Source organism: Amblyomma mixtum, chromosome 9 (genome assembly GCF_055824585.1).
Source record: "Amblyomma mixtum isolate Tamu chromosome 9, ASM5582458v1, whole genome shotgun sequence".
NCBI lineage: Eukaryota > Metazoa > Arthropoda > Arachnida > Ixodida > Ixodidae > Amblyomma > Amblyomma mixtum.
In genome coordinates this window covers 19,691,001-19,702,170 of record NC_143020.1, presented here as the reverse complement: position 1 = coordinate 19,702,170, position 11,170 = coordinate 19,691,001, and positions in this window count along the sequence as shown.

Below are 11,170 nucleotides of genomic sequence, written 5' to 3'. Positions count from 1 at the left end.
ACTTCACTCTCGGCGGAATTGCATTGGAACACCCCTGCTACGTATGCCCGGACACGGTGTCTCTGCCAAACGGAGTGTCAGGTATATTAGGGCAGGATTTTTTGAGAAAAGGGAAGGTAGTAGTCTCATTCTCTGAGGAAGAAGTTAATGCGGGGGGCTCAAAAGTTTCGTTTTTGAACAGGAGCAGGGCTGAGATTCGCAGTACCGATATTGACACCCGTCAAACAGAGGGATCATTAGAGAAGGTATATTCGCGGGTTGCCGTGAAGCTGGTCGATGAGGCGGTCGTCCTTCCGTGGTCGGAGCACATTTTGTACGCTTATGTGCCTGCAGATGTAGAGAGCGGCGCCGTGGGAGTGCTTGAACCGGTCGACTCTCTTAGTAATGGCCTGAAGGCAGCCGCGTGCCTCGTGACTGTTAATGACGCCCACAGAGTGCCCCTACGGGTGGTTAACTGTAGCCAGCAGCCACTGAGCCTTCCCAAGAACAAAACATTGGCTTTCTTCACATCTGCGATAGAGAAACATGAGCCCACCGATACGGTACTCGCAACTGTAGAGCATGCTAGTCCTTCGGCTCCTCCAAATGCGTTGTTCGATCTTTCCCACGTAAAATCCAGGGAGAGGGAGGCTCTGGCTGGTTTGCTGAACGACTACTCAGAGGTATTCGCCGCGTCCAACCTGGATTTGGGCTGCTGTGGCGTTATAAAGCACAGAATAGAAACCGGCACTCCATCGCCCGTTTACCAACGTGCGTACAGGATTCCTTACTCCCAACGTGAGGAGATGGAGCGGCAGGTGCAGGACCTTATTGATCGCGGCATTGTCGAACACTCAAAGTCACCATGGGGAGCACCGGCACTATTGGTGGAAAAGCCAGATGGCTCGTATCGATTGGTGGTGGACTATCGCAAACTAAATGCCGTAACTCGCATCGATCCATACCCCATTCCCAATATACAGGAGACGCTTTCTCAGCTGGGCTCTGCCAGGTACTTCACGGTAGTGGACATGGCGGCGGTATTCTGGCAGATAGCAATGGATCCGGCAGATGCTGAGAAAACGGCATTCAACACGCCCTCAGGGCACTATGAATGGAAAAGAATGCCGATGGGTCTGGTCAACAGCCCTGCTGTCTCGCAGAGAACCGCTGATGTTATCCTGGCGGGTCTTCTGGGGAAGCTGTGCTTCGTGTATATGGATGACATAATCATATACAGTGACAGTTTTGAGAACCACTTGCGCGATATTGAGCAGGTTTTGGTGCGACCAAGAGGAGCTGGTCTCAAGCTGAAGCCTTCTAAGTGCCAATTCCTCAAAAACGAGGTGAAATACCTCGGGCACGTTGTTTCAGCTGACGGCGTGCGACCGGACCCTGAGAAACTAAGGTGTGTCTCGGATTTTCCATCCCCGACTAGTGTCCGCCAGGTCCGGCAGTTTCTCGGCCTGATCGGTTACTACCGAAGGCACATAGAGGAGTTCGCCAAGCTCGCTAAGCCGCTCACTGCCTTAACAGCCAAAAATGTCGCCTTTCGCTGGTGCAAAAACGAGGAGGATGCTTTTGGGGCCCTGAAGAGGAAGCTAATGAGTGCACCGCTGTTGCGCCACCCGGATTTTAATTTGCCCTTCGTTTTGGCCACAGATGCGTCAAAGTTCGCAGTTGGTGCTGTGTTATCTCAGGTTATCGAGGGCAAAGAACATCCCGTGGCTTTTGCTAGCCGACAGCTGAGCCCCACAGAGCAGAAGTACGGAGCTACAGAAAGGGAGTGCCTCGCCGTTGTCTGGGCAGTAAAGCACTTCAGATGCTACCTTTACGGCCGCCAATTCAAGCTAGTCACAGACTGCCATCCTCTGAAATGGGTGATGAGTGTCAGGGACCCTTGCTCGCGACTCGCTAGATGGAATCTACAGCTGCAGGAATACTGCTTTGAGGTGGAGCACAAGTCAGGAAAGACACATCTGAGTGCTGATGCGCTCAGCCGCACAGCTGCCGTGTCAACTATAGATGAGTTTGTCCCCGTAGTCGACCCCGCCGAATTACGCACAGAGCAGTGCAAAGATCCTGACCTGAAGCGAATAATCGAAAGCTTAGAGGGCGCACCATCTCAACCCGAACAGCTACGTTATTTCATTGCCAAAGACGGCACCCTGTGTCGGCGCACGAGGCCAACCAGGAAAGGGAGACCAGATAAAACCGCTTGGCAGAGAGTCGTCATACCTCGGTCGTGGACAGAAAGGGTTCTTCGCGCGTTCCACGATGCGCCGTGCGCCGGTCATTTTGGCGTAGCGAAGACACGCAGGCGCGTCGAGCGTTTGTACTTTTGGAGTGGCATGCGACAGGATGTTAGAGACTACTGTGCGAAGTGTCATTCCTGTCTGGAAAGAAAAACACCCAAGGGACGCAGGCCAGCACCAATTCAGCCGTTCCCTGAGGTTTCGGCTCCTTTCGAGCGGACAGGTATGGATATAATGGGCCCATTGCCCACGACCACTTCTGGAAACAGGTACATTTTAGTATTTGTCGATCACCTTTCAAAATACGCGGAAGCGGTAGCACTCCCAGATCAGAAAGCAGACACGGTTGCAAGAGCATTTGACGAACAGATCGTGCTCCGACATGGATCTCCGAGGCAACTCTTGACAGATCGGGGAACGAACTTCGTGTCGCAGCTAATGAGGAGAGTTTGCGAGCTGCTTAAGACCACTAAGAAGCAGACAGCACCGTACCATCCGGCTTGCAACGGCGCGGTGGAGCGACTGAACCAAACCGTGGCCGGGTTCCTGTCGCATTTTGTTTCGCGCGACCAGCGGGACTGGGACTTGTGGCTCCCGTATGCAATGTTTGCCTACAATTCCGCAGCACACGAGAGCACGGGCGAATCGCCATTCTTTCTTCTCTACGGCCGAGACCCGGACCAGCCTAGTGAAGTGCCAGAGGGTCCCCGTCGCGTCCCATACGCTTCACTGGACGACTATAAGGTTGAGCTAGAATCGCGCTTGCAAGTGGCGAGGGACATCGCAAAGGAGGCCTTAAAGAAAGCGGCGAAGCGCAGGAAGGAGGTGCACGATCGCAGTGCTAGAGACGCGCCGTTTGATGTGGGGGACAGCGTGTACATCGAAAACTGCCAAAGACAGATTGGGTTGGCTCGTAAGTTCCAGACGAGGTGGAGAGGACCGTGCGAGGTTGTCGAGAAGCTTTCTCCGGTAAACTTCAGGGTCCGAGACGTGAACCGCCGCTTGATAAGGATACACGCAAATCGCCTCAAGTCGGCACCGGTTCAGTATTCACGAAATGAGGAGGGGGAAAGCGCAGATTTTGATGGGGACCGAAGTGAAGCGGAGCGCGCAGATTGTTCGCAAGAAACGCCCTCTCCTGCATTTGTTCGGCAAGCGCCAGAGGTTACGGCAGGAATGCCACCGGATTTACTTCATGCATTGCTGGAGGAAGAAGCGCGCGAGGTTGCCGCGCAGATAACGCCAGGAGAGGCTCCTGCCACGAGCCCTCGCGAGTCTCAAAGCAGACAAGGGGTCACAGAATTACTTGGTACGACTCATGAACGCCGATATCCGCTTCGAAATCGGAAAGCTAAGTCGGACTAATGGCGTAAACAGAGCGGAGTTGGGGACTGGTTAAGACTGTGTAATGCTGCAGCTCATAACATTGCTATGTGCTTATGTGTTAAGATATCGGAGTTGCTAGTTAAGCCTTTCTGTCATTAAGTAACACTTTTACACAGGATGCAGAACATGCCCGACTTCCTTTCGTTATCTATATATTTTTTTTGTCTGTGCCGTGATTGTGCTGGAAGTGGGAGCTCCTTTGTAACTGTGGTAAATTGATTTCGTCCAGTTTGGACTAGCAAGGAGAGGCTTGGGTGCTGAGTTTCATGTTCGTCTGTGAAAGAAGATCAGTGCTGCCCCTGGAGACGCCAGTTATGACAGCTGCGGCATATGGTGCAGTGCAGTGGTGTTGTGTGCAGCGAAAAGTGTTTTGTCGGACGGAATGTGCGAGGCGATTCAGAAAAAGAAGGGGAGCTGCCTGGACTCAAATGTTCGGAGAACATTCTTCTGGAGGGTGAGCGAGTGTGACGTTCCGTGCGTGAGCTACCAGGGCCCATATCTTCGGCGGAATCTTCTCTGTGCTCAACCGTCCTGCTCCCTTGTCTCCCCTTAAACGGTCCGCGTTCGGCGGCGCCGCATAGACGGAGCCCCCAGCGGCGGCAAAGCCACTGAAGGGGTACGGTCCGCGTTCGGCGGCGCCGCGTTGACGGAGCCCCCAGCGGCGGCAAGCCACTGAAGGGGTACAATGGTACAAAGGCGCCGGCGGGAGGGAAAGCCAGCCCAATTAGGCTGCCTGGCCGTACAAGGACACAGGAGAGGCTGACAACCCGACAAGAGAAGAAAGCTGCCGGCGGGAGACAAACGACATTCCAACGAGGGAGGTCGGGGGTGCCGCGGTGCCGCCGTGGAAAGGAGGAAGAAAGAAACAATCCAGCCTGGGAGACAGGAGATCGGGCGTGGCCGGCGTAGCAGATATAGCTGGCGAGTGCGGACGAAAGGCACGCTGAGGACGAGATCGTTCACGAAAAATGGTCCTTGAGCGCCGAAGCCGGACGGCGCGCGGTTTCTGCCAGCAACCGACGGATCACAACTCCGGAGCCCCTCCATCGCCCCCATGACGGCGTCGCCACGTAAGCTCGGGCACCCCAGCCTCTGATGTACAATGTATAATTATTGATTACATCATTTTGTTTAAACTGAGCCATACGGTGTCTTCTTGCCTCTCCGTCCCGTGTGGACCTGCGCATTATGTGGGGTCGTCACATTGCTAATAATACTGCCCTCTTTGTCTCTGAACGTATTCATCTCATTTTTGCGTATGCCTAGGGTTCTCTGTACGGCTTTTAGGCTACCTATCTTCTTTAGAGCATGCTCGATTCTATCATAAACTTCCTTATGTTAGTAACCATGCGCTTTTTGGTTAAATTTATTAGCTGTGCCAGTACTATTCTCCCCATGGGATTAGTTGCTTTCATGCTTCGGCATTTTTTCATCAGATCTTTCGTCTTTTGTGAGAGTTTGCCGGTCTCCTGCCGTACCTTCCTACCGCCTATCACTGCTGTGCTCTCTGTAACGATAGCTGTGAGATTACCGTTCGTAACTTGAAAAGTAAGTTGATGGTCATCAGTCAAATCCGAATATCGGTTTTGTATCAATATTCTGAACTCCTCTACTTTCTCTTTTATCGCTAACTCGTTAATGGGCATCCGCTTCACTAGTTTCTTCTATTCCCTATTGAGGTCTAAGCTGATTCGAGGCCTTATCATTCTGTGCCCGCTGCAACGCACCTTTCTGCGGACCTCCACACCCTGCACAATGTGAGGGTGACTGCATGGTATGAAATCTTGTTCATTTTATTCTCACCATTGGGGCTCTTCCACGCCCACTTCATGTTCTATTGTTTTCAGGGGAAGGTACTCATGATACATAGATTCTTTCTCTGTGCGCACTGTATTAATAACACCCTCTGCTATTCCTGGAGCCTATTCCATAGTCGCCTACTGCCTGGTCTCCACTCTTTTTCTTCCCTACCTTGGCATTGAAGTCGCCCATAACTACAGTGTACTGAGTTGTACTTTCCTGATTTTCGATCCAACTTCCTCATTCAAGCTTTCGACCACTTTGTCATCATGGCTCGATGTGCGCGTGCAAGCTGTACTACCTTCCATTCGTACATCTAATTCAACCCAATTACGATGACGGCCATCCTCTCGTTAAGACTACAGAATTTCGCTATACTGCCAGCCCACACCTAGCTCTCGCCAGTCCGCTAATCCACGATAGCATAGTACGTGCCCACTCCTTAGCACTGCATTCGCTTGAACTGTCCTCCTAAGATCAGTGAGCTCTTGGACATCTCATTCCACATTCGTTAGTTCAATAATTAGTTCAAGAATAATTTATATATTCAATATCAATCAGCACTGCTAGACCAGCCTCGTAACATGGCCAGGTTCAGTTTTCAATTTCGACCTGTCCTGAGCCAGAGATTCTTAGCACATACCACTGCTTCACAGGTCGGACCGCCACCTTCGTTAGTTGCTGCGCAACCACTGGGGACTTTGGGGAGTGGGTTAATTGGCTTTGTCATATTGGAGGTTGTGGCCAATTGCTACACCAGGGTGGCGAAATCCTGTTCTGGTGAGGGAGTGTGTTCTCGGTTCTTGTCACTGCGATAAAGCCCCACCCTAGCCGTTGTTATGGAATTCCTTCAACACGCAAGTGTTTTCTTCCTTTTCAAATCGGATGGAGAATTGCGTTACATCGGGATTCGTACGCCAGTCCTACGGCACGCGAGGAGCATGCTCTTCCGCTGCGCCATCGCTGCATCCCCTGCTCTGAACGCCGATTCCAACGGCAATGTGGCACGTTCTACCCTGTGGCGGGATCAAGAGAAGGTCGCACTTTTGTGGTGGCCAGATGTGGCCTGCCTTGGCGACCTCTTCCTGTATTACGATCACGGGTGTTTACAGCGTTTCTTCGATTTGGACGTGCAATCCTTGGGGCAAAGTTCACAGTGCCACCATCCACATATGCCCCGTCAGTCCCCGTCCACACGAAGCACTGAGATCATCTGGCTGCCCAGCGCACTCGAGAAACCCAGGCAATGAGGCAAATACCCCCCCCCCTCTTCCCTTTCTACCAGTAAGCAACACCTACGGCGCCGCCTGCACACTCGAACCATATCTTTCCTTCCCTTCCCCCCACTACCGACCCATTCCACCTTGCTTCGCTCTGTGCAATGCACCGAAAGCAAACCTCACCCATATCCTCCCGCCTGTCCAGCTTCTACTTTCTTCGGTGGGCCAGCACCACGCCAAACCTGGGTGAACTGGGAGACCTCTGCACTCCATGGAACCAGCAAGGCTAAAGATCGCCGCCAGCGGGCTGCTAGCGGCACGGACATAGTAGTCGTGAACACCTGAGTATGATGGGGTCGTGCGGATACGCAGGATGCGTGGGGGTCCCGAATTCTCTTGCTATAATAATGATTTGTAGACTCGACTTAAGTCTGTAATTAATTCGTGAAGCACTTCAACTCGTCAATCGGAACACTTTTATTTACCTTGTGGTTTGGGGAGAGAAAGGAAATCCGCAGTAACTGTCTCATTACTTGGTGGACATCTCAACCACGCCGTTGGTGAAGGGATGTAGGTGGAAGCCAAGGTAGGAAGAGAATATGATGGCCGTAGTAGAGGGCTCCTGCAAAATTGCGGAGGGCATTTTAGACCACTTGCATACTTTGTAGACAAAATGATTAATTTTTACTATACATTATATCCCTCTTTTCAAGTGACACCGAAACTGAACAGCATACAGCCGCGAGCCAACACATACATTAGCTTGGCCTTTATTGTCCGAGAAAGCGCAGTTTTGTGCCCTATGAATTGCGTGCTCGCCTCGCAGTCTGACGGTGCTTGCTTCAAAAACTCGCCCCTTCGGAAGGAAATTTTATGTATGCTAATGACGTCATCAGATCTTTATGGGTCGCTTTTCCTGGAGGCCAGAAGCTGGGCTTTCTTTTGTCTATGATCAATATAAGGTTTTTACCTTAAAATTTCGACCACCTGCGGATCTTCAACGCGCAGTGACATCGCAGAGCTCGCGGGCGCCTTTTTAGTTTTGCCTCCATCGAAACTGAGCCACCGCGGTCTGGTTTGAACTCGGCTCGTTGGCTCGGTAGCCGAGTGCCCTCACAACTGAGCCACCGTGGAGTGCTAACATTAACATTCAGATACGATGTGCGCGAGCGCCAACCAAAATGGAGTGACATGAACCGCTGTGAACGAAACCTAGCACGTCTCGTGAATCACCAGTGGTTTTAGGAAAGAGGCCGTCACGAGGGAAGCGAAAAAAGTAGAGCCCTGGCGCCATCTACTGTAAGGTTCTCAAAGAGCTTGATCTCCGCAATTCGAAGGGCATTTTCCCATGTAATAAAAGATGAATTGAAACATGAATAAATCATGATGAAGTTAGAACCAAAAACGAGGACCAAAGTAGGAGAGACACAACACGAGCGCTTTTTCGCAACTAAAACTTTAATGGAAGAAGACATGACATATATACCCATCTCGTGAAGTAAATCAAAGGAACATACATGATAACGTCAAGATAAACCTTGGAGGGCGATACATCTGAAGAGTGCTCAGGAAACATAAAAGGTGCAAAAACAGGAAACTTCATGGACACAATCACGAAGAGCAAACCCAAATACCCAAAAAAAACAGAAAGGAGGAAAGGAAATTAGGGGTGTGCGAATATCAAATTTCTCGAGTACGAATCGAATACGAATACTTGGTTCCGAATATCGAATCGAATATCGAATAATCAAGGACAGACACATTTAACCACTACTAAACATTTATTTCAGCACCGAACATCATCACAGTTCAACTATCAGTGATGAAACGAGCACAAAAGGTGTGTGTGGCTGCACAAAAAGTATCAAAGTCTCGAACATTGTTCTTAGAAGAGTGGAAATATCAGAGAAGTTGTCTAGTACACAGCATTGATCAAGGCTAGCTTGCCATAAGCACAAAAGCACGTTGCTGGGATGAGCATAACAGGTTGTCGTGAAGGAAAACCGCTTGCTCCACATGGTCAGGCAGAAGTAGTTCCCTTCTAGCTGAAACGACTTCTCCAGCCACAGAAAATGCCCTCTCAATTGGCACTGAACTGGCACGTATTGCGAGGTATTTCGTGCACAGCTCTGACTATACCAGCTTCGCAGGTATAGCCACAAAGCTCACCAACGCAGTCAGCTACTGCGTGGCCCAACGTTACGCATTGCCGTGTTGGGCGCCGCCGTGTTGTTATGTCTCTGTCGATAGGACTTGCGGACCGAAATGAACGCCGGTGTTCGCAATAGAATATTCGGCTAGGCACGAATATTCGCGCAATTCGAATGTTCGAAACAACACGAATACTTGGATTTCAAACCGAATACGAATACTAAAAATATAATATTCGAATTATATTCGAAAATTTCGAATATTCGCACACCCCTAAAGGAAATATTAATTCCACGTGTGGTCCAGGTATGCAAGCTCCTTTCCTGTTAAAGAAATTGACGGTGCGCTTATGCATGAATTTCCCTGTCGCGAAATATAGAAAGCCCCTGTAATTTCGCGCTAACTTCATCATAATTAAGAATCAACTCGCCCAACTTTCCACTTTAATAATGCATAAATCATTATGAATTGCAAGAAACACGTTGAAATCTAAAGCGCAGTGCCATCTCAACCACAAATGCTTCAGGTGAGCAAAAAAATTAGCTGAGGTTTAGCACTGGTTAAACCGGGCAAGGTGCGTAAGCAGCGTCGAGAGCGCGCGACTAGGCGCGCGGCTGCGGCGGCGGTGCAGCGATAGTCCTGGTGCCTGGTGAAGCGCGGCTGAAACGGTTGCTATGGCAACGGCTCTCGGCGCTGCTTCCGATGGCAGGACCGTCGCTGCGCCGCCGCCGCTGCCGCGCGCCTAGTCGCGCGCCCTCGACGCTGCTTACGCAACTTGCCCGGTTTAACCAGCGCTAAACCTTCGGTAATTTTTTTTTCTGTGTTTATTTTTATTTCTTTTATTTGATTGATGAAACACACGCATTCACTAGATGCGCCTTTGTTTATGCTGATACCCTGAGCCTTCGTGGCTCAAAAGGGTTAAAAGAATGCCAGTTTACCCATCTTTGAAAACTTTCTTCTTCAAACTTCATACCGGAACTCTGTCGGTCAAAACATGGAAGCATGATAAAGGACTTTTTGTCCCTTGGTCAACAGATTGCTTTCTATGTAAAAAACCTGAAACATTAGATCACGTTTTTTAGATTGTTGGGATGCGGTTTTTTTCTGGGATGTGCTTCAAAGAACATTAAAGAAAGATTTACCGCTACACCCGCATGGCATCAGGTTCTTACCGGTAGGAAAACAGGGACATCCCTTATGACACTATTATGCTCCTTGGCCTCCATAGTTTATGGAAAACAAGGACACAATTCAACAATGCAGAAGTAGTTGTGAGATCTCCACGCGAGCATTTCATTGAAGCTGTCATACGTCTGAGGGAAGTGTATCAGGCACTGCCTGATCAGACAACTTGGTTAAATGTGTTGGATGACTTGGTTGAACTGAAAAAAAATTAACCTGCTGTGTCAGTGCAAGTGTTGCTGACAAGTTTTACTTCTTTGTACCCGTTGTGAAAATGCAATAAAAAAAAAGCCTTCGTGGCGGAGTGGTATCATCTTCGCTTCAAATCCCGAAGGCCCTTGTTCGATTCTCAACCTCGACACAGTTTTTTATGTAGTGACGCCCAAACGCTGAAACGGTTGCGTTGGCTACGGCGTTCCAACTCTTTGACCTCGCTGCTACTAAAGGTTAACCGTGGCCACCGCCGGGAGCTACGCGATGGCTCGAAACCTGGCGCAGTATTGCTTACGCAGTAAAAACCAACTAGAAACATCAAAGGCAAACCTTGTAGAGAAATACAAGTTGCTCAGAGGCAGCGCTTACAGGCGAACAAGCATGGGTATGAATCTGAAAAAAATCGTTTACCTTTCCGAGTTTGTCCGTATACGTAGGGACAGTAATTTCCAGCAGAAACAGACCAAAATTTACGCGTTAAATACATTCCTCATTTCAAATGTTATTTGTTACGAGTAAAGCTTACTTCTGAAGTTGACAAAAGCTTTACTGGCTGCATGTGTTACTGGAAAATTTGTAAAGAGTACAAAGAGACACGTTTCTATGGTGGCCTATGTGAGTACAGCGCCGAACTCCCATCGCAGCTTTTTTTGTTGCTGTTGTCAGTAGGCTCCTTGCCGTTATCTTGAACTGCGAGGCGCCTTGCTTTCTTCGGCGTATTTCATGGGTGCTGTTTATGCAGCTTATCGCGCCGCCAGCGTTGTGGCCACCTGTATACCACTCGAGAGCGGACTTCGCTCAAGGCCTGTTCAACGAAACCTACTCTGAAGGCTTGTGTCAGCAGGTGTCAAGTGTCCATTTGTCAGCTGCGCATTCACCCTGCTCTGATTCAGCTTGACGCCATTGCGAGCGGCCCAAGATATTCCTACTTCTCTAGAGATCTTTTCACTAAGGCAGTGGCATACTAGGTAGCGATTTTAC